The sequence below is a fragment of the Petromyzon marinus genome, unplaced genomic scaffold (genome assembly GCF_048934315.1).
Source record: "Petromyzon marinus isolate PM22_M1 ecotype Great Lakes invasive population unplaced genomic scaffold, UKy_Petmar_22M1.pri1.0 PM_Scaffold_26, whole genome shotgun sequence".
NCBI classification, from domain to species: Eukaryota; Metazoa; Chordata; class Hyperoartia; order Petromyzontiformes; family Petromyzontidae; genus Petromyzon; species Petromyzon marinus.
The window spans coordinates 1,265,084-1,288,794 of NW_027423235.1; the positions used below are offsets into that span (position 1 = coordinate 1,265,084).

Below are 23,711 nucleotides of genomic sequence, written 5' to 3' on the forward strand. Positions count from 1 at the left end.
CTCAATCCTTTCTACGACATTGGCCACTACCTCTTTCACAAATTCCTGTGTGGCCACTGCATCTACCTCAATCACCGCTACCTCTACCTCACTCGCCACTTCCTTCTTGGGCTCTCCATCATTCCCCTCTCCCTCAATCTCGTTTTCCTTCATCTCTTCTACTTCCCGCACTTTCATATCAGTCCTTCGTAGCTTCCTATTCCTACGTTTCCTCTGAAGACCATCCTCTCCCTCTTTCTTTGTCTCCACAACATTATCAACTTTCTTAGCCACTTCCTGTTTGGCCATTCCCTCATTCCGATCGACCTCATTTGGCTCTACCTCTTCTGCTAATACCTGTTTTGCATCTCTCTCAATCCCCTCTATGACATTGGCTGATATATCTTTCACCACTTCCTGCTTGGCCACTGCTTCTACCTCAAGCACCGCTACCTCTGCCTCATTCGCTAATTCCCGCTTGCCATCTCCTTCTAACACCTCTACCTTATTCAACTCTACCTCATTCATCACATCCTCCAAAGCCACTGCCTCAATCATCTCTACCTCAATCGTCCCAACCTCCACCACTTCCTGCATGGGCTCTCCCTCACTCCCCTCTCTCTCAGCCACCTCTTCTTTCACTGTCTCCTCCAGAACTTTCTTCTTGTTCTTATGTTTCTTCCTACTCCCACGTTTTTTCTTCATACCATTTCTCTCCCCCACTTTCTCCATCTCTTCGATCTCGTTCTCAACCTTGTTGCTATTCTGCATTGTCTGCTTCACATCCTCATTATTGGTGCTGACTTCTGCCTGCTGCTGCTCTTCTGCCTTTTGCTGCTGCTGCTGCTGGTGGTGGATGATGAAGCTCTTCAGCTCGGTGCTGTTCTGGAATTGCAGCAGCTCCCGCTGATATTTGGCCTGCTGCTGTGCACAATGATCCAGCAGGATCATCTCAAGCTCCAGAATCTGGCGCTTAGCTTCTAGTCTTGTGTCAACGAGGAACCTCTTTCGCTGCCCCTTCGAGCGACGGTCTGGGAAGTCACATGGGGAGGAGAGAGCAGCACCACAATTGATTCGTTAATGGGTATTTGAGTATTTCCTGTATGATAATAGGTTTTTCCCGTTTTTACTGGCAACAAAACAGGTGTTAAGATGTTAAAACACCAAACTGAAACCTTTTACAAGGAATCACGTCTGCATTAACCATGATGCTTGTGGTCAGAATGCAAACAAAAAACATACTCTGATAATATATGCATTGTCCTTGAAACTGATTGGTCCACACCAGGGACAGCTTTCTTTTGAGCCTCGTCTCAAACGGTGTTAGACCAGAGGACGCCAAAAGGCGTATTTCCTGTATGTTATTTTGGTAAAGAAACTTGGCACCATTGACAGGAATCTAACTTAACTTGAGACCGATGTAACAATGATAACACTGTAGGGAGGTCTGGAGGTTGACTCATGTGCCGGAGACACCTCCTCCTCCAAATAACTTCATTAGGATTATGGGCTGGTTGGGGAGGCCATATTAAGTTTGCGAGGTCTGGAAACTCCAGGCCAAACATAGAAAAACTTCCGTTATCTCAGAAAAAGTAAGATGGATTTATGGGCAAGCTGTGGAGGTCTGGCTAAATTTAAAAGATGTCCATTGTTTCACAAGAGAGAACATGAATTGGATAAGAAATACACTATTAATTCTTATACACTGGTCCATTCATACAATTAGTATATTAGTGGGCTACGTTAGAAAAGATAAAGGGAGGAGAAGAGGAGGGTGCCCAAAGGGGCCAGAGAGCCAGGGGCAACCCTAATGTTTATGTTGGCTGGATAGCATGTGCTCCCGTGCATGTGAGGTTGCTCTCAACAGAAGTCATTCCTTGCACGAGAATGGCTGAAACGCTGAGTAACCACTCAGAGGTATAGTGGTTAAGCAGTGCAGACGGTATAGTGGTAAAACAGTGGAGATTTTAAAAGCAAAGTTTAAGATTTGCATTTGTCACTTTATATTGAGCCGATACATATGGCAAGTGAAATTAAGAAGACTTAAAGTGAGTTTACAGAAAGAGAAGATACATGTGTGTCTCTTGGAGAAGGAAAGGCATTGCTCAAAACTGTGCTGCAAGGTCACGTGCCATGAATCACATGAGTTTAGAAAAAACGTGACTGTAAACCAACAAGCCTGTGAATAATTATCATGGTGAAGACACCTCTATACGTTGGATACTGAAGGAAATCCATCGTGCTACACATCGTCAAAGCCCGACAACACCTGACATTCGAGAAAGAAGTACAATTTCATCGTTCTACACATCGTCAATACCCCACCACATCTGGAAAGTCACCAGCTGCATCAAGCACCTGACTGTTGTATTGTTCGAAAGACACTGTGTGTAACGACTTTACATCTGCCGGCACTGCGGGTTTCTAAACGCCTGCCATGTCACCTTCTCAACACTAGCGTCTGAGACCGTCTGATACAGACTGAAAGCTTATTTCCTTTGTTGCACTGGGTTATGCCTTATTAACCTAAATTCTGAATTTAGCTATTCATGTATTTCTATTACAGTATCACATATTCTTTGGACCAAGTGTCAATTGCCTATTTGATGACTGGTACTCTGATTCTTTTTTTTACAAATCAGGGACTTGTTTTAATTAAAATGTGTCTGTGTGTGTGGTTGAACGGTGTAACAAATCTATGCGTTACATGTGTAGTGTTGCAGCGCCGACCTGGTCAAGGCCTATGATACAATCAGTAGGCCAGGGCTCTGGATTGTTACTCGTATTTCCGGAGTCCCTAACCCTCTGCTCACAATCATTAAGGACCTTCACGATGGTGGGCAGGCCCGGATAAAGTTGCGTGCCCAGGAGTCAGAGCAATTTCCTGTTTACAGTGGGGTGCGACAGGGATCTACTCTGACTGACACATTATTTAGCATCATCTTCGACCACATAGTTCGAGAAGTTTTTTTTTTATGGCTGTACCGGTGGATTTTTTAATATTTGCTACAGATACAATGGGAGGCTGATTGATGCCTGGGTGAGGTCAAGGGATGGCTCCCTACTGGTCAACCATGTTATGTACACTGATCATTTGGAAGTTGATGCTCACACTGAAAAATAGTTGGAGGTTCTGCTGCTAAGCCTGGAGTGTGTGACAAAGAGGTGGTGCCTTACCATCAGCCCCACCAAAACTAAGCACCCGCCTGAGTATTTTGTGTAATTTAATACTCCGCCCCCTCAACTACTCTTGAGTGATGGGGTAATTGTAGAGAGAAGTTTACGTACCTGGATAGTGTGCTTATGCAAAAATTCTGGTTTGGCAGCAGAGGTCTCACTCCGAATCGGTCAAGTGGCATATTTTCATCAGCTTCGTAACACTTTGGGGTATCTACCTGGTCTGTCACTCGACACAAAACGCTGGGTCTTCTTGGCCAATGATAGAATAAATGAAAAATCTGAACCAGCTTTACACTTTCAGACTGGCCTGCCTACGATCCACCCTGGGTTTAACTAGGCTGGAATGTGTGAACAGCTCACAGTGAGCTCCACTGGTGGGCAGGGCTGCATTGCCTGGGTCATGTAGCCTGCTTGCTCAGCCACCGCATCCCCAAGCAGCCTCTGCTTTTTCCAGATAGAGGGGGCTAAATGGGCGTGGCACGGCCTGGAGAAGAGATGGACTGATGCAGTACAGGAGGATACGGAACTAAGTGGACTTGCCAAAGACTGGTACCACTGGTGTCAAGATCTGCCTCTATGGAGGAAGCTCGTGAAGGATGCTTATGGGAAGTTGGTGGCAGTTGCCCTCAAGCAAAAAAGGAGGGTGAGAGGAGCGACGCTCACAACAACAGACGGTGCACTGGATGACTAAAACGCAGCAAGTTGGCACAGTAGGATGCAAAGGTGGTGCGTCTGCCAGTCATCTCAGTCAGTCAACCCATCGCACTGGGGTCTGTCCCCTGATCTCCTGTCGGCAAGCCTTCGACACTTCAAGTGGCCTCGGAGTGCACCAGGCCTGGCACAAGCGCCATGGTGACGTCTCCGTCACTTAGTGGCGAATGAGGGCTGTTGTTGTTATCTGAGTCGGTTAGGGGCCTCCCCTAGGTCCACTCAGCCTCAAATAAGTATCTGATACGGTGTGTAAACATCGCCACTTGGGAGACAAAGACGGACAAGTGTGGTGCTGGCAACCCACCCCTCGTGTGCGGTGCCGGCCGTCATAGGTGCTCACTAACAGCACTTGCTCCTACAGTGTTTCAAGGCTATACACAATATTTCTGTCTTTGTTTGTGTCTATGTGCAGTGTCTGTATGAGTGGTTGGGAGCAGTTGTGTCTGTGGGGATCGACCTGAGTTCGATTCCCATTCACAACCATCAGTGACTAATAAATAAAACCGGTCGTGTGCGTCCCCTACATCTACTCAAACTTAAAATAGTACCTCGTGCAACGTATAAACATCAAATGTGGGGAGACAAAGGCATCCGGATGCGGTGCTGACCACCCACCCCATCATAGGTGCTAACTCGCTAACAGCACTTGACTCAATAGTCTGTTAAGGCTATACGGGGATCTGTCTTTGTATACAGGTGCATGTGTCTGAGTGTATGTCTGTGTGTGGAATTACAGTACTCACTTCCCGTCGGCTTGCTCATCTCTCCACCCTGCAACAAAATCACAGCAGCGCACGTGAGACTCTAATCATATCACAGCTTACAACTACCACCACCATCATCATTACCGTCCTCATCATTAAACATTTCGAACAGACACACATTCACATATAGATGTTCTCTCAGATTAATGTTATCCTGATACAGCGCGCGTGTGGATGTACTCACGGAAGACATCGCCTTGAAGGCAGAACGAGAAGTCACGGATGGTCACGTTTTGTCAATAGATTTCGTTAACTGTGTTAATGAAGTGTTCAACCTCACGGATGTTTGTCAATGAGGTTTACCAAGTAATTTAACCGCGTTATCGATGTTCACTGACAACGTTGTTGAAGTGTGCTCCCGAATGCGATCTTTAAGCACACAGAGCGCGCGTCCACCTCCGTCTGTAACGATCGACCGTTGCTAGGGAAGTGACGTCACTTGTTAAGTTAACAAACCCCGGAAACCACGTGGTCCACTGTATCCTCCAGGCCTGATTAGTTACACGACTGTCAAATTTTTACTTTAAACTTTCGTAACTTGCAGGAATTCATATTTTTGGTTCTTTCGGTAAAGTCACGTAGATAGAAAATAACATTTTAAGTGAAGGCAAAAAACCCACGAGGTTTCGGTGGCAACACAAGCGGTCTTCATCACGTGTTGCGATCGAAACGTCGTGAGTTTTTTGCTTTTAATTTAATTTATTTTTATTTTATTGTTATTTTCTATCTACGTGACTTTACCTGAAAGAACCAAGAATATAGTAACGATTGTACCCTGGTCGCCACGGATGAAGAGGCCGAGCGGGCTCGGTTCAACTGTTGCCAGGTACCTCCACCACTCAGCTCGCAGCACACACACACACAGTGTCCACTATGTAAAAATCAGGCTAAACTAAACCTTTCTAGAAGTTAATAAAATAATGCTATAAAAACAATGCAACAGTGATCATAAGACATGTGATTGAAAGTTAACAATAGCGACATATATAACATATATTACTAAACCTAGCATCCTTCGCTAGCTGCTTGAGTCAATCCATAATAGCAGGAGTAACAATTATGTATGTTGATTAACTGCGAATAACCCAATCAATAACAGATATCCATTGTAATTTACATCAATACATTACCCCCCCTCCCCCCCCGTCTTCGTATCGGATCTGCTTACAAGCGACGACGTCACATTTATCCCCCGTCTACGTCTATTAAAGACCGAAACAGGGGAAGGATTTCACCACAACTCTGGCTGTCACCTGACGAGGCGGGTTGTTGTTGTAGTTACAGGCGAAACGTCACGGTACTTGAATTGTAAATGTTTTGGGTTTACTCTCCAACACACCGATGTGCTGAAATAGTCACTAATTGGCATGTTTTGTTTACGTGACAAACTTGACTAAGATTTACGCGATCTAACCCAAACAAACAAAAACACCCTCTAATAAGTAAATATTTGTATTAATTCCACGAATGGACCTTGGCCTGGGACTGTGCGGATTGAGAAGTTATGGATGCAGCTTCTGTTTGTCCTGCCATCAGAATGACCAACAAATAAATAAATAATACACACGGATTGGTGACTACAGTACTAGACCCCCAGTGCTTTTATATTTAAAAGTGTATGTGCTTTGTGGTTGCTTTATTGCGCATGTTGTTCATACTGTGTAACACTTGTTTGAACGCAGGTGATGGGGTTGTCCATGTTGGGTGTCATTACAGCCAAAAACAAGCAGCAGTACGAAGACCAGGACGCCGTGGCCGACCATGAGGACAGAAATTGGCCTCGCCCGGTCACAACGTACGACAGCAGTACAGGTTTCCCTCCACACATGCACACACCTACGAGTTTCCCACTACAGAGACGAAGATCCCCCATATAGCCTTAACAGACTGTTGTGGCAAGTGCTGTTCGCAAGCACCAATGAAGGTCGGCATGGTATACCAGGGGGTAGGTGGCCAACACCAAACCCGGCCGCCTTTGTCTCCCAAGTGGTGACGTATTACACACACCGCTCCAGGTATTCATTTGAGGTTGAATCGACCCAGGACCAGTTCAGATAAATAATCGTTATTGGTGTTGGCCATGAGCGGGACTCCAACTCGCATGTTTGCGGGGTTCGGAGCGTAGCGTACTATCCACTGCGTCACTGCTACCCTCACATAACGCACACAGAAACAACACACAGGGACCCACACGCACGGACACACAGGGGCCTGCTCAACATTGAAATGTGCAGCCCTTGTGTGGCGGCCTGCGTTGAATTTTGGCGTTCATCTCGTCACCCATACAAAAGGTCTCGACACAATCAATGGCAGTCCCCCTTGCCCTGCCTGGCACGCACATCGGGCCAGTCACCCCACGCACAGCGCACACAACGTGCGCGTCGCGTATGCCAAATCAAGAGTCGTCCCCGAGTGTCCGGCAAATTGGACCGACTATCCCGGGCCCCGCGCTTCGGGGGAGGCCCCACGTGTAGACATCAGTGTCACATGTAATGCTTCCGGTTTAGTTTGAAGGCATCGGGGGGCGGGCCACGCACCCCCTATGGACGGCCCTGGTCAAAGCACACGGCAGCGCGGAGCACGCGCGTCACGCGCACGGGCCACGTGCGTCACGGGTACGTGACATCTACAAGGCAAGCACCTGCATCGCGTGGTCATCACTTGTAAGGCATGCCCTTTGTGCATGGGACGTGCGTAGTGTGTGCAACACGTGGCACATGTATGTCACACATGCGCATCGCAACGTGATGTCATGTGTACGTGGACATTTGAATCGCATGTAGCTGTCTGGTGGGCAGGACGGATCTACGCGTGGGCAAGTAAGGGGGTGGCTGAGTAAGACTGATACGGAGACACGTCAAGCCACACACTCACCACACACTCACCGGCACACTCACACACACCACATTCACCGCACACTCACTTACCGGCACACTGACTGCACATTCACACACTCACTGGACCCTCACTGCACACTCACCACGCACTCACCGGCACACTTACTGCACATTCACACACACTCACCGCACACTCACTTACCAACACTCTGACTGCACACTCACACACACCGCACTCACACCGCATTCACACACACTCACACACACTCACACCGCACTCATTCACTCACACACACACACGCACTCACACAAATTTACACACACCGCACACTCACACACAATCACACTCACCGGCACACTCGTGTGCAAGCACACTAGTGAGCTTCCACAAAATGTGCTGCACATTAGTGAGGCCACACACCAGCAGGTTTAGACATCAGTGAGCTTACACACTAGTGTGCACACACACAGTCGTAAGCTTACAGATTAGATAGCGTACACACCAGCTCACCGGTGAGGTGAGCTACACACTGGTGAGTTAACACACCCACCTGTTTACGTGCGCAAAGCTCTTAACCCTAAACCTAACATATCCCAAATGTCATGGCTAAAGTTATTTTACACACGCACGTGCATACACACGCACGTGCATACACGCATGCGCTTATGAAGGCACGCATGCACACATACGTGCACACAATCACACATGCACGCACATGTTTAAACATATACAATTCCATGGCGTTGGACTTGAGACTCCCAGAAGTGGAATCAGGACTCCTGAGTGTGCGATATAGCTCAGTGGGCCTTTCTTGGTAAAATTGAAATAATTAGTTTAGTTTCAGGATGTAGGGTTCTGAAGATATTTCATCTTTCAGTCCTTTCTGACCGTTTGAGTGTGGGTGAGTGAGTGACAACTACTTATGCATTTTTTTTATTACAAATACAAGCATTTCCAGCTATTCACATGAAATGTATTAACTCTGGAAGATGATGGTGATACAGGTGGTGGGTAGCGGTAGTGTAGCGTTTAGCACGCTGCACTACGAACCCGGCGACCCGAGTTAAATTCTCGCTCATGCCCAACGCTGGTAACGACTCTCTGAACCGGTCATGGACCTCCCCTAGGTCGACTCAGCCTCAAATGAGTACCTGGTGTGGTGTAAACATCACTACTGGGGAGACAAAGGCGGCCGGGCGTGGTGTTGGCCACCCACCCCTCGTGTGCCATGCTGACCTTCACAGGTACTCGCTAACAGCACTTGCCCCAACAGTCTATTCGGGCTATACAGGGAGTCTTTGCTTTGGTGGTGATGATACAGATGGTGATTTATTATACAGATGGTTAGGATGATGATAATGATACATTTGGTGATGATGGTGGTGATGATGGGACTGTAAGAGTCGTCCTTGAAGATATTTACTGTGTAATATTAAGACACACTAATATAAAATGTAATCATTAAAGCACAATATATAACATTTGTAATTTCTGTTGAAAGCATGTGCTTATAATTGTGACGTGTATTTGTACGTGGTTGTGCATGAATGCACGTGTTTTTTATTTTCTGTATTAGGTGCTTGACGACAGCACTTGGCCCAACAGTCTATATTGGTTGTACAGGAAATCTTTGTGTTTTGATTCATGAATGTTCCATTCACGAAATTTAGTGAAAAAGAAATTGACAAATTAAGGATACTTTTCGACTTACGAAATAGGATTTCAGCGGAAACAATATATCACATGGCACGCACCATGAGATCATCAAGCAAAAAGCTGTCATCCATCCACGACAGTGTCACGGTATCCCCATAGTGCAAAAGTAACGCCTCGTCACCTCTCCAGTCATTCCAGCATGCAGATCTTTTGGTGAGTTCCTTGAAGATGTTAATTATTTTTGTTTTAAATTGATTATTATTCAACCGTTGTAATATTTGTTCTTTATTATTTTTTGCATTGTGAAATGTTGGTGTTTATTTTGGGTTTATAGTAGAAATGACTGAAACACATCGCAAGTTTTTCGTATTCAATTAATGAGAAAACGCCATTCCGATTTACGATATTTTGTTTTACGTGCGTTTTTCGAAGAACGCATCCCTTTCGTAAGTAGAGGCATACATGTACAGGAATCCATTGCCAACCGCTAATTTACCAACCACGAGATTTTAGTAAACACGGATTGACTACTGGACACCTGTTTACTAACCACGAGCATCTCGCTTTGAGTATTCGCGAGTCGCACCGAGTCGTGAAATCAAAACAACACGATGTACCTTATGGGGGGGGGGGGGGGTTCTTGTATTTGTTCTTGTATTTGTACGAGCTGTTGTTTGTTTATGTTACTGATGTTTATGGGGAGCGTTAGTGCAGCGGGTTAGCGAGCTGTACTATGAATCCATTAATCCTGGTATAATTCCTGCTCATGGCCAACACCAGTGGCAATTATCTGAACCATTCCTGGACCTACCCTTGGCCTCAAATGAGTACTTGGTGCATTGTGAAAACATCAGCACTGGCAGAGACAAACCCCATATGCTGTGCTGGCCTGCATAAGTGCTCATAATGGCACTTACCCAACAGTCTGTTACATGGGGGGATCTTAGTCTTGGCGTGTAAGTGAGAGTTTGTGGACTTTGCATGTTCTTCCCCTGTTGTGCACGCGTTTTCTCAGGGTTCTCAGCTTTCAAAAAAGAACAACCAATACTAACAGTGAGATTTTACTTGCAAATTACTTAAACAGGGATTACACACCGTGGCAACATCGCCCCCTTCTGTGAAAGCTGGACAGGACCCTCCTGCAAAAGAGTGAGACTTCCCTGAATAAACAAGTGTAGCACGGTAATCTTTGAAATAATAAAATAAACTATTCACCCCTAGAGTGGACAGGGTAACGAGGGCGATCCTAGCAAGTGAGGGAGGTGTACTCGGACGGAACGGACGACGGCTCCCAGCCGACCTCTTCGCCTTTGTCGATCTTGTCATCGTTGGAGGCCGGTCTCAGCTCTGCGAGGATCGCCTCAAACGTGGGGCGCTCTAACGGCGCGTGGCTCCAGCAGTGGTGCATCACCTTGCGGCTGTGGGGTGAGGGGAAGGTGCGGTAAGGGTGCGAGGAAGGCGAATCGTGCACAAGCTCGGACTGCGCTTTCACCTCTTCCAGTGCGCGTTCGTTCTCAGAATGGTTGAATGAGTGCCGATGATGTTAATGACGTCACGGAGGGGGATGAAGGGGGTCAGGTGGCGAGGGGGGTGAGGGGGGGTGTGAGTAGGTAGAGGGTCATGAAGGCATAAAATATCTACAGTATAGATTCACACAGCGGCGTCTAAATGCCACTGCATCTCCATACGTAGTGCAGAAACACTGGTCATGTTTATCTTGTAGAGAGAGAAGAAGTATGTGGGTCTCTACAGTGAGGGAAAAAAGTATTTGATCCCCTGCTGATTTTGGACGTTTGCCCACTGACAAAGAAATGATCAGTCTATAATTTTAGTGGTAGGTTTATTTGAACAGTGAGAGACAGAATAACAACAAAAAAATCCAGAAAAACGCATGTCAAAAATGTTGTAAATTTATTTGCATTTAATGAGGGAAATAAGTATTTGACCCCTCTGCACTTGGTGGCAAAACCCTTGTTGGCAATCACAGAGGTCAGACGTTTCTTGTAGTTGGCCACCAGGTTTGCACACATCTCAGGAGGGATTTTGTCCCACTCCTCTTTGCAGATCTTCTCCAAGTCATTAAGGTTTCGAGGCTGACGTTTGGCAACTCGAACCTTCAGCTCCCTCCACAGATTTTCTATGGGATTAAGGTCTGGAGACTGGCTAGGCCACTCCAGGACCTTAATGTGCTTCTGCTTGAGCCACTCCTTTGTTGCCTTGGCCGTGTGTTTTGGTTATTGTCATGCTGGAATACCCATCCACGACCCATTTGCAATGCCCTGGCTGAGGGAAGGAGGTTCTCACCCAAGATTTGACGGTACATGGCCCCGTCCATCGTCCCTTTGATGCGGTGAAGTTGTCCTGTCCCCTTAGCAGAAAAACACCCCCAAAGCATAATGTTTCCACCTCCATGCTTGACGGTGGGGATGGTGTTTTTGGGGTCATAGGCAGCATTCCTCCTCCAAACACGGCGAGTTGAATTGATGCCAAAGAGCTCCATTTTGGTCTCATCTGACCACAACACTTTCACCCAGTTGTCCTCTGAATCATTCAGATGTTCATTGGCAGGGAAAAAAGTATTTGATCCCCTGCTGATTTTGTACGTTTGCCCACTGACAAAGAAATGATCAGTCTATATTTTTAATGGTAGGTTTATTTGAACAGTGAGAGACAGAATAACAACAAAAAATACCGAAAAATGCATGTCAAAAATGTTATAAATTGATTTGCATTTTAATGAGGGAAATAAGTATTTGACCCCCTCTCAATCAGAAAGATTTCTGGCTCCCAGGTGTCCTTTATACAGGTAACGAGCCGAGGTTAGGAGCACACTCTTAAAGGGAGTGCTCCTAATCTCAGCTTGTTACCTGTATAAAAGACACCTGTCCACAGAAGCAATCAATCAGATTCCAAACTCTCCACCATGGCCAAGACCAAAGAGCTCTCCAAGGATGTCAGGGACAAGATTGTAGACCTACACAAGGCTGGAATGGGCTACAAGACCATTGCCAAGCAGCTTGGTGAGAAGGTGACAACAGTTAGTGCGATTATTCGCGAATGGAAGAAACACAAACGAACTGTTAATCTCCCTTGGCATGGGGCTCCATGCAAGATCTCACCTCGTGGAGTTGCAATGATCATGAGAACGGTGAGGAATCAGCCCAGAACTACACGGGAGGATCTTGTTAATGATCTCAAGGCAGCTGGGACCATAGTCACCAAGAAAACAATTGGAATACACTACGCCGTGAAGGACTGAAAGGTTCCCCTGCTCAAGAAAGCACATATCCATGCCGGTCTGAAGATTGCCAATAAACATCTGAATGGTTCAGAGGACAACTGGGTGAAAGTGTTGTGGTCAGATGAGACCAAAATGGAGCTCTTTGGCATCAACTCAACTCGCCGTGTTTGGAGGAGGAGGAATGCTGCCTATGACCCCAAGAACACCATCCCCACCGTCAAGCATGGAGGTGGAAACATTATGCTTTGGGGGTGTTTTTCTGCTAAGGGGACAGGACAACTTCACCGCATCAAAGGGACGATGGACGGGGCCATGTACCGTCAAATCTTGGGTGAGAACCTCCTTCCCTTAGCCAAGGCATTGAAAATGGGTCGTGGATGGGTATTCCAGCATGACAATAACCAAAAACACACGGCCAAGGCAACAAAGGAGTGGCTCAAGAAGAAGCACATTAAGGTCCTGGAGTAGCCTAGCCAGTCTCCAGACCTTAATCCTATAAAAAATCTGTGGAGGGAGCTGAAGGTTCGAGTTGCCAAACGTCAGCCTCGAAACCTTAATGACTGGAGAAGATCTGCAAAGAGGAGTGGGACAAAATCCCTCCTGAGATGTGTGCAAACCTGGTGGCCAACTACAAGAAACATCTGACCTCTGTGATTGCCAACAAGGGTTTTGCCACCAAGTGCACAGGGGTCAAATACTTATTTCCCTCATTATAATGCAAATCAATTCATAACATTTTTGACATGCATTTTTCTGGATTTTTTTGTTGTTATTCTGTTTCTCGCTGTTCAAATAAACATACCATTAAAATTATAGACTGATCATTTCTTTGTCAGTGGGCAAACGTACAAAATCAGCAGGGGATCGAATACTTTTTTCCCTCATTGTATGTGAGGAGTCTGTGGGTCGCAACAGCACGTACGGCTGGAAGTAGGACATTCCAGACTAAGAGGGTTCATAATGGCCGTGTCAACGAGACTGAACCAGCCAGCACAACTCACTGCCAATAACACATCACGTAATTCACCCTTAAGCAATTGTTCAATCAATTAATTGAATCACTACAATTAAAATCAAAGAATATCCCAGAACAAACACTTCGCACTCTCCTCCGTCAGCCACCTGCATCCACAATAGAAACGCATCAGTCCAGCAGTGGATAAAACCTGGTGTGGGAGGTATGGGGGGGGCGGCTTACACTTGCGGTGGACAGCAGGGGGGTGGCTGCATGCAGTAGCCATCGCAGATCAAGCGGTAGAACTTGTCATCGACTGCCATGGGCCAGGGTAAGGGGCCTCTCCTACACCCACACACATCACACACCGAGCGGTACACACGTCACACCAAGGAGCACGCACATCACACCAAGGAGCACGCACATCACACACCGAGCAGCACGCACGTCACACACCGATGAGCACGCACGTCACACACCGAGCAGGTTGCACAGGGCTCCTTTATCAAGACAAACGTGGAGCAGATTACACCTACTACAATACGCCTGTCACAATGCCCCCCTCTCCCCCCCACCCCCCCAGTTTATGGGGGGGCGCAGGCCTCACTCCCCCCTTCCCGTCAGCCCCCCCTAATAAATGGTCCGGTTGCATTGTGAATGCACCATTCGAATGACGTGCAGTCCCGTGGCGCACTGTAACGGGCTCGTGATTTACTCAATAAAATTCAACGTAAAAAAATAAAAACGAGCCCAAGACATTATTTAAAATAAAGTATGGCCATCGTGTGTCAGCATCACAGGCGACAATTGTCATGTAAAAAAAAAAACTTCACTGCGAATCACTCAATTGGGATTGCTCGCAGCAAACAGCACTTGACCTCCTTACAGGTTAGGTGCTGAATAACCGTGTGTCACACAGAGAACAGTTGCCACTGAGGGTGCCCTTTTCAAATGCTTGAGATGAGATGTGATTATCGCGTGTAAATGTGCACACTAAAATAACCAAAAAATTATAAGTGAACTATTATCGTTTCAGGTGGCAGGGTGGTGCACCGGTGATCTTTGACCCTCGCAACAAGAAGAGCCTTGGTTAATTAATTATCCAGTTTGCTCACATAGCTAGAAAACACACAATCACAATGTAACTGGGTATTGGCCAAGCATCCCAATGCTAACGTTACCTGCAAATTACTTCATTGGGATGACACTCGGCAGCAGAGCCGGATGATGGCATTGCTGGCGCCCTATGCCATTGTCAAGCTTAAGAGGCCCCTTCTATGAATGCCTGTATATTTTTGTCAGCAGAATGAAAATAACTGCTTTGGAGAGTCTTTTTTTCTCACCGATCTTTATTTATTAAGCAATTATGTTAAAACTCGAAACCTCATGTCCATTTCTTGTTTCGTATTTAGAGATCCCCCCCCTCTCTTAATGCGAGGCCCTAAGCTGGAAGCGTGGCCGGTGTGAGCTCGCCTGTGATGAATCACACGTATAATTGCGCACTCTAATTTTCTATGGGTGGCCAGGAGAATTTATTATTATTTAAGTGAATGCAATGGTGATCAGGGGATTGGATCCAGAGCCCCTCGTACACAGTAGAGTACAAGGGAACGCCCACAATACAGATTTGAGCTGACCTGCGGATTGAGAAATTGAACTGTTTTGTGACGTGGAGGGTGTTTCTGAATGCTATTGTGACCGACCCGTCCCGACGGGAGGAGAGGGGACAGGGTGGACGGGCTGCATGAGCTTACTCTCCGGCACTGCACAGCACAACATCGCCTCCCTACTGCAAAAATACTCGGCAGGACCCTCCTGAAAATGAAAGTCTTCGGAATCAGTGAGGCCTGTCCTTGGGAGGACAGGCGTAGTCTTGGTCGTCACAAGCAAACATTTGTTTCTCCACATTAATTTGTATCCCCGGGTCACCATCAGGGCTGGGCGCTGCAAGCTTAGCTTCTGAGATCTGATGAGACTGGCCGTTTTTTAAAAGGTAATTTCGGCATCTGGAGCCCAAGCATGCAACAACTTTATGCAACTTCTTGGTTATTTTGGTAAAGTCATGTAGAATGGAAATAAAATAATAAAACATAATAAAAAATAAAATTCTCACGACAATTCTGCCAAAACACAAGTAGCCTTCTTCAGGTGAAGGAACAGAACTGTCGGGACGACAGCGCTTCAATAACTGCTGCTAAGATTCGCAGCGTCTTTTAAGCTAGGTGGGAGAGGTAAAGTGCCTTGACAAAGGAGTTTACATATCAAACAGGAGAATTTAGCATTGAAATAGCTGTGTTAAAGTGTTGGATCAGCAGGGTGTTAAAGTCAGAAATTAGCATGTAACTGGGAGATTAGCATGATGTTAATGTGAGGGATTAGCATGCGACTGGTCACGGAAATAGCTATGTTAAAGTTTCCATCTCAACAGAGGCATTTAGTATATGGACGCTAAAGGACTGCAACTACCCAACTATTATACAATTAACCGATGTGAAAAAAAACTAAGTATAAACTACATCAATATAATAAATGTACTCAATATGTTCTTCAATATGTTGAGCTATAAACATAAAGTAACTGTGTATACACTACACTATATAATGAATACCATATAGTAAACGAATTAATAAAACTAAAATATAAACTACATCAATGTTATTAATAAACTCTATATACTCTCCAATCAGCTGAGCTACTAACAATAACTCATTATACATTACAATGCCATATGGCGAAAAAATCGGTGGCGGTTTTTTCCTTCTTTCCAACGTTAGCACCACGGAGAGCGACGAGCCTCGTTCAGACGGACGAGTCCATCCATGCTCGGAACGGAGGAGGGGGGAGAAACAGCCACGATGTGCTGCTCTGTCCTGTGTTGCGTTACCACCATGCCATAAACTAGACTACTATACATTGTAACGTTATACCTTCCAATCTAAACTGCATTGTATAATATCGTATACACAGCCCAATGTAAGATCGAACATTATGCAGTATATTTATATGTCTTCAACTAAACTTTTTCATACATTACACGACTATACACCGTAATATACACTACCATAGACAAACCCACCCTTGAATTACACAATGCGTTACTTTACACTACCCTATACTTTAGACTGTAAAATGTTAGACTTGTAATATTACACTATGTATTATTCTACCAACCCTACTGTATACCACACTGCTGTATATTCACAATACAATTACGATACAATATATTGCCTTATGAATTATGTTAAACATTACAATGTTATACAATTTATTATTATAACATGCTATAAACCATACCATTGACCGTCGTGTGAAGAGGCAGTGCCAGCGAATGGACTGCAGTCTGAATGTCACCATAAAATACAATCAATTAAGAACTGAAATTGTTTATAACGTCTTTCCAATGAAATTTTCTTTTAAAGCTTTCGTGACTGCAGTAATTCATATTCTTAGTTCTTTCGGTAAAGTCACGTTGAAGGGAAACAACAAAATAATAAAATATATATAAAACAATAAAAATTCTCACGACGTTTCGACCATAACACAAACCAATTCCTCGACCACATCAATTCCATACACCCAGCCATCAGATTCACCATGGAGGTCGAAAAAGATGGCAAGCTACCCTTTTTGGATGTCCTAATTAAAAGGAGACCTGATGGTTCAATGAGCCACTCTGTCGACAGGAAAGCTACGCATACGAATGCTTACTTAAAACCGGACTCCCACCACCATCCATGCCAGAAGAACTCCCTCATCAAGACTCTATACCATAGAGCCCAATGCATTTCCGACCAGGAACACATTGCCAGTGAACTTAAGCACGTACACCAAGCTCTCAAGGCTAATGGTTACTCCGACTACACAATCCGCAAAGCCATCACTCCAGCCATGAAGAAGGATCCTCTTGAGGAGCCATTCAAAACCATCACCTTACCCTACATTGCGGGGGTCACAAAAAAGATCTCCAAAATCCTGAATAAACACAAGATCCAAGTCCGATTCAACACAGTACATAAAATCCGTGATCTGGTTCCGTCTGTAAAAGATGTGGCTCCAGACATACAGTACCCAGGCGTCTACAAACTAAGTTGCCTCTGTGGTAGCAGTTACATTGGAGAAACCAAACGACATATCTGGGACCACATCCGTGAACATAAAGCAGACTTGAAACACGGTAGGACGAGCACCTCAGCCGTGGCAGATCACTGTTATAATTCAGTAGGCTCACATGACATTGACTTCTCCAAGACGGACATTCTCTGCAAGCCATCCGGCTACCATGAGAGATTCGTTCATGAGGCCATCCACATATACAAACACAGAAACAATTTCAACCGAGAAGATGGATTCTGGCTTAGTAACCATTGGAAAGATGTTATAAACCATTTTGGTACTTAATTGATTGTATTTTATGGTGACTTTCAGATCGCAGTCCATTCTCTGCCACTGCCTCTTAATACCTTTCACATGACAGTCAATGGTATGGTTTATAGCAGGGGTGTCCAAACTTTTTTTCCCGAGGGCCACATACAGAAAAATATACGAAGGATTGGGCCACTCATTAGACGTGAGGTATACTGCCTCACTTCTCATGCACTAATATTGTCAAAATCAATCAAATGCAGTTAAAATACGTTTGATTATTGAACATGTTTGAAGAAAAAAAGCCTCCATCATAGCTCTTCATTAGTAGATTTTAATTTTATTTTTTACAAAAAGGTTGGCAGGTAATTCTCTCAGTGACAGCCTCAGATTGGTTCTTAGGGTGCTGATCCCCCTTCATTGTCCACATGAAGGGAGAGCCAAGAAGACAAATAGGGGATGTGGATATTTCAAGCTTATTACACAAATACATTATTGGGCTTGTTAACACATCAACTAACGTTTGTTAAAAAAATTCTCATCAACTTTAATTGACTGAATTTATGAAGTAATTGGGCTTATTAACAAATGAAAACGGTGTGTATATTTTTAACTCACCTGTAATGGGAATAATGTTACGCTCAGTGGGAGCAGTGATGCTGCGCTTTGGTCTGAAGGATAGCTGGCAGGTCAGGAGTAAGTTTGGTGGTTGAGATGCGAAGGACGTCACGGAGATGGCTGTCGGTCGTTCTGGTTCTCAGCCTGCTTTTGTTCAGCGGTAACAGAGAGAATGTCTGCTCACATATGTATGTTGAGCCGAACAGACTCATGCTCACATATGTATGTTGAGCCGAACAGACTCATCATTCGTTTTGCATGGCGTCTCGTCAGAGGAAACTTGGCCTTTTCCAACCTCCGGTAGAAGTCAGGTAGGGAGAGAAGCTGATGCTGATTCTTCAGAGAATCATCACACTGAATTTCGATCAGTTCTAATTGCAGACTCTCCTCCACTTCTTTTGCATCCATTGAAAACGGAGCCGCAAACAGTGTGATTTCCTTCTCAATGACAGAAAAATCTTGGAAGCGCTGACTGAATTCTGTCATGAGAGATGTGGTCACAGACACATATTCTCCCATTTTTGCAGAGAGCTTGGCATTTGGAAATGCGCATTGATTTCGGTCAGCGTGGGGAAGTGCGCTACATTGAAGTTGCGCAGTTGTGACTCGAAGAGACGGAGCTTCGCACGGAATGCTTTCATGTGCACATACAGCTGTGGTACCCGCTGCTCTTTGCCTTGTAGTCTCTTGTTCGGGGTGTTGAGATGATCAGTGAGATCAACTAAAAAAGCCAGGCCTGCCAACCATAAAGGGTCACTGATCTCATGGAGAGGTCTGCCCTTTTCTTTCAAAAACTTGTCGATATATGATCTCAGGGAATAAAACCACTGCAGCACGGAGCCGCGACTGAGCCAGCGCACTTGAGAATGGTAGAGTAGGTCCCCGTATTCAGCATCGACATCAGAGAGGAACGCTTGCAATTCTCTGTGGTAAAGCCCTCGGGCCATAATTTTTTTTGACATTTTTCACAACTGTGTTCATCACATCGCCAAGCTGGATTATCTTGGCACAGAGGGCTTCTTGCGTCTCTTCGGTTCCGGCATTTCTGGTGACCCTGAGCAAATGTTTTATTCGATTGCTTGCTTTGTGGAGACGCTGCCTTGTTCAAGACAATAGCGCCATCTATTGTTTAAATTAAGAAATGAAATACAGTGGGCCATAGTCCATTATATTTTTAAACTTTGATACGGGCCAATTAAAAATGGATGGCGGGCCGCAGTTGGCCCGCGGGCCGTAGTTTGGACACCCCTGGTTTATAGCATGTTATATAATAATAAATAGTATAACATTGTAATGTTTAACATAATTCATAAGGCAATATATAGTATTGTAATTTTATAGTGAATATATGTGTGGTATACAGTAGGGTTGGTAGAATAATACATAGTGTAATGTTACAAGTCTAATATTTTACAGTCTAAAGTATAGGGTAGTCTAAAGTAACTCATTGTATAATTCAAGGGTGGGTTTGTCTGTGGTAGTGTATATTACGGTGTATAGTTGTGTAATGTAGGAAAAAGTTTATTTGGAGACATATCAATATAATGCATAATGTTAGAGCTTACATTGGGCTGTGTATATGATATTATACAATGTAGTTTAGATTGGAAGCTATAACGTTACAATGTATAGTAGTCTAGTTTATGGCATGGTTGTAATGCAACACAGGACAGAGCAGCACATCGTGGCTGTTTCTCCCCCCTCCTCCGTTCCGAGCATGGATGGACTCGTCAGTCTGAACGAGGCTCGTCGCTCTCCGTGGTGCTAACGTTGGAAAGAAGGAAAAAACCGCCACCCATTTTTTTCGCCATATGGCATTGTAATGTATAACGACTTATTGTTAGTAGCTCAGCTGATGGAGAGTATATAGAGTTTATTGATAACATTGATGTAGTTTGTATTTTAGTTTTTTTATTAGTTTACTATATGGTATTCATTAGATAGTGTAGTGTATACCCAGTTACTTTATGTTTATAGCTCAATTTATTGAAGAATATATTGAGTACATTTATTATATTGATGAAGTTTCTACTTAGTTTTTTTTTCACATCTGTTTATTGTATGATAGTTGGGTAGTTGCAGTCCTTTAGCGTCCATATATTAAATGCCTCTGTTGAGATGGAAACTTTGACTTTAACATAGCTATTTCCGTGACCAGTCACATGCTAATCCCTCACATTAACATCATCCTAATCTCCCAGTTACATGCTAATTTCTGACTTTAACACCCTGCTGATCCAACACTTTAACGCAGCTATTTCAATGCTAAATTATCCTGTTTGATATGTAAACTCCTTTGTCAAGGCGCTTTACCTCTCCCACCTAGTTTAAACGACACTGCGAATCTTAGCAGCAGTCATTGAAGTGCTGTTGTCCCGACAGTTCTGTTCCTTCACCTGAAGAAGGCTACTTGTGTTGTGGCCGAAACGTCGTGAAAATTTAATTTTTTATTACGTTTTATTTTTTTTATTTTATTTCCATTCTACGTTACTTTACCGAAAGAACCAAGAAGATGAATCCCTGCAGTCACGAAAGCTTTAAATCTGAACTTTACGCAATTAAAAATCATAGTGTAAGATAAGACTACAATCGTTGTCTGCTGTGAGGATCTTCTGTACTCAGGGCCCCGAATGTTTGTGGCAAGTGAAAGTTTGTCTCAGCAAAATATAAGATTTCTCACAGTAGCATACTGTATGACCACACGTCGCTCTGCACCTTGTAGAGCCCATGGAACATGCTTTCTGAAGACATACACTTTACAGGCAGAGGCACCTAATGGACATGACCGCATGGCCACAAGCACAACAACAATACGTTCAGTAAATTCAGTTCAGGGCGATGCTTCGCGATTCGTCATACGTTTTTTGCGTGAGGCCACATATTCATCTGGCCAAATTAGCGTCATCTAGCCCTCCACTACCCTGAAGTGTTAAATGTGTAGTGACATCACGGGATGTCACTGTGTAGTGCCGGCCCTAGAGAGGCACGGCGTGCGGTGTATTGACATCGCGGATACCACTATGGTGTGGGTGTAGTACTGGCCCTAGAGGGTCTCGGTCAGCGCTGATTGATCCCGCTGGATGGCATCACGCTTGGCGTGCAGTGCCAGCCCGACAGGATAGGGTGTGGGAATGCCGGCCGTATGAAAGGGGTTACACAAGGCCATGGCACTCTGGTTGACCCGAGAGGACACGTGACCGGTTAAGTCTACAAAGGGGCCCCAAGTGGGGGCTAGGGGTGGTCACGTGGTCGGGGTCCAGATCCTGCTGCTCGAGGATTCTAGAAGGTGGTCGTGGCCAAGGGCGGAGCCAGCCACGCCACAGAGAATATAAGCCGGGTCCCCCAGAGGGACTGGCGTTGTTGTTCATCTTGAAGAAACCTTTGTCTGCGTCTACGTTCTACCGAGTCTCCAACACGTGGACCTGGACCCGAGCTGTGGTCCTGGTCTGTCGTAGCTAGTCATGTTGTAATTAGTGTAGTTAACCTGGTGGTCACCACCACAGGTTATTCTGGGCCAGAGTTACCCCGTGTACCACATGGTGGGGGGGGGGGGGAGGAGGAAGGCGATTTGTGAAATTGCCCCATATTTTAAACTATCGGCAGAGCAGAGAGATTGAATCCAATTACCGACCTCTAGATTGCAAGTCTAGGGTGGGGGGGCCATTGCACCACCATGTGTGGCAGCACCCCCCACTCTTTTTTTTTAGGGGCTGTGCAAAATAAAATAAAAACATTGAGTACAATTAAAGTGATGGGCCTTCTATCCCGATGATGGTGATGACATTGGCGATACTGATAATGATGCTGATGATGCTAAGTAAGGTTAGGACTCACATTGCCCTTCACGTATTTGGGGTCAGTGTGGACGTCCCGTTCCAGCCCAACGTCGCAAATTTTGGTGATGTGTCGATGCGTTACCAGCAATTTCCTCGCAGCCAGGTCCCCTGTTGTATCTGTGTTCCCCCCTACTTGGGTGTCTGTATATACATCTGGGGTTATGTGTTTCCTCTCTCTCGTAAATTTAGCTCTTCTGTACCTGATGATGGCTGCTTGTGTTGCAACCGAAACGTCGTACGCTATTTAGTTTTTTTATTATTTCTTATTTATACGTGACTTTACTGAAAAAAACTAAGAGTAATTCCTGCAGTCACGAAAGCTTCGAATCAAGTCTGAACTACCTCTACGGGGAGGTATGAGGTTTGTGTCTTTGTGTTGTCTCTGCTTGTGTATCTGCCTTTGTTTCTTGGCTTGGATTTGTGTCTCTGTGCTGTCTCTGCCTGTGTGTGGGCCTTGGTGTTTTCGAGTGTGTGCTGCTGCACCCCCTTTGCTCCATGCATACCTCATGCTAAATTGTCCCATTGTCTCTCAGCCTTACCTTCTCTGCCTATTTAAGGCGACTTCACTGTGTGCGTGTCTGTGCTGGTTCGCTCTACTTGGATGTCTATGTGTGTGTGCGCGGTCTGTATTTTAAATTTCATACTACAACTTGCAATTTAGCAATCTTTGAAATAGCGTAATCAACCAGACTATGCGTTAATTGTGTTTTGACCGACTGTCTGTGTTGCTTTATATGGTTTCCAAATGTTGCTAAACCCTGTTTGTTTGGTATGCTTCTCTCTCTGTGTCCCCTGTTGTATCTGTGTTAGTTCCACCCTACTTGTGTCTGTATATACATCTGGGGTTATGTTTCCTCTCTCTCGTAAATTTAGCTCTTCTGTACCTGATGATGGCTGCTTGTGTTGCAACCGAAACGTCGTACGCTATTATGTTATTTTATTATTTCTTATTTTAAGTGACTTTACCGAAAAAAACAAAGAGTAATTCCTGCAGTCACGAAAGCTTTGAATCAAGTCTGTAGTGCCTCTTGTTAAACAGTGCTTCAGTTAAACAGGAATATTAATAAATCTAGCAGCCATGACTTGAAAAGTAACAAATTTACATTTTGGGTGGCACTCTAAATCGTCCGGTAAATCGTGTCGCCAATTATAATGTCTGCGTTTATCTGCGCGTGTCTGTGTACCCCCAGTGGAGGAATACGTGCGCAGCTTGCTGGACAACCCTGAGTTGATTGACCGTCTGGCACTGGCCTCAGAGCAGGTGAGACTCCGTATGCGTGCATCAGCTCTGCCCCCCCTCATATTTTTGGTGCGGGCCTGTACCCTTGTCCGACCCCTCACTTCCGCGTTGCATCCAGCTGCCTCACTGAAGAAAGGGACACTTGCCTTGCGCTGAGTATGACGTTTCGCTGGTTGTAATCGCCAGCGAAACGATATACTCGATTTGTAAGTGTTGTGGGTTTACTCTCCAATACACTGGCGTGCTGCAGTAGTAACTAATTGACACGTTTTATTTTACGTAACAAACTTTACTAATTGGCTGTACCTGGTTAACTACACACATTTACGCG

General features: G+C 45.1%; 1 long non-coding RNA gene across 1 annotated transcript; it reads left to right on the forward strand.

Annotated features, from left to right (window-relative positions):
* Positions 1-5,110: 5,110 nt before the first annotated feature.
* LOC142923053 (uncharacterized) lies at positions 5,111-23,401 on the forward strand. The gene is made up of 3 exons (XR_012940497.1): positions 5,111-5,460; positions 6,351-6,429; positions 23,331-23,401. It is a non-coding gene; the product is annotated as an uncharacterized LOC142923053 (long non-coding RNA).
* Positions 23,402-23,711: the final 310 nt, after the last annotated feature.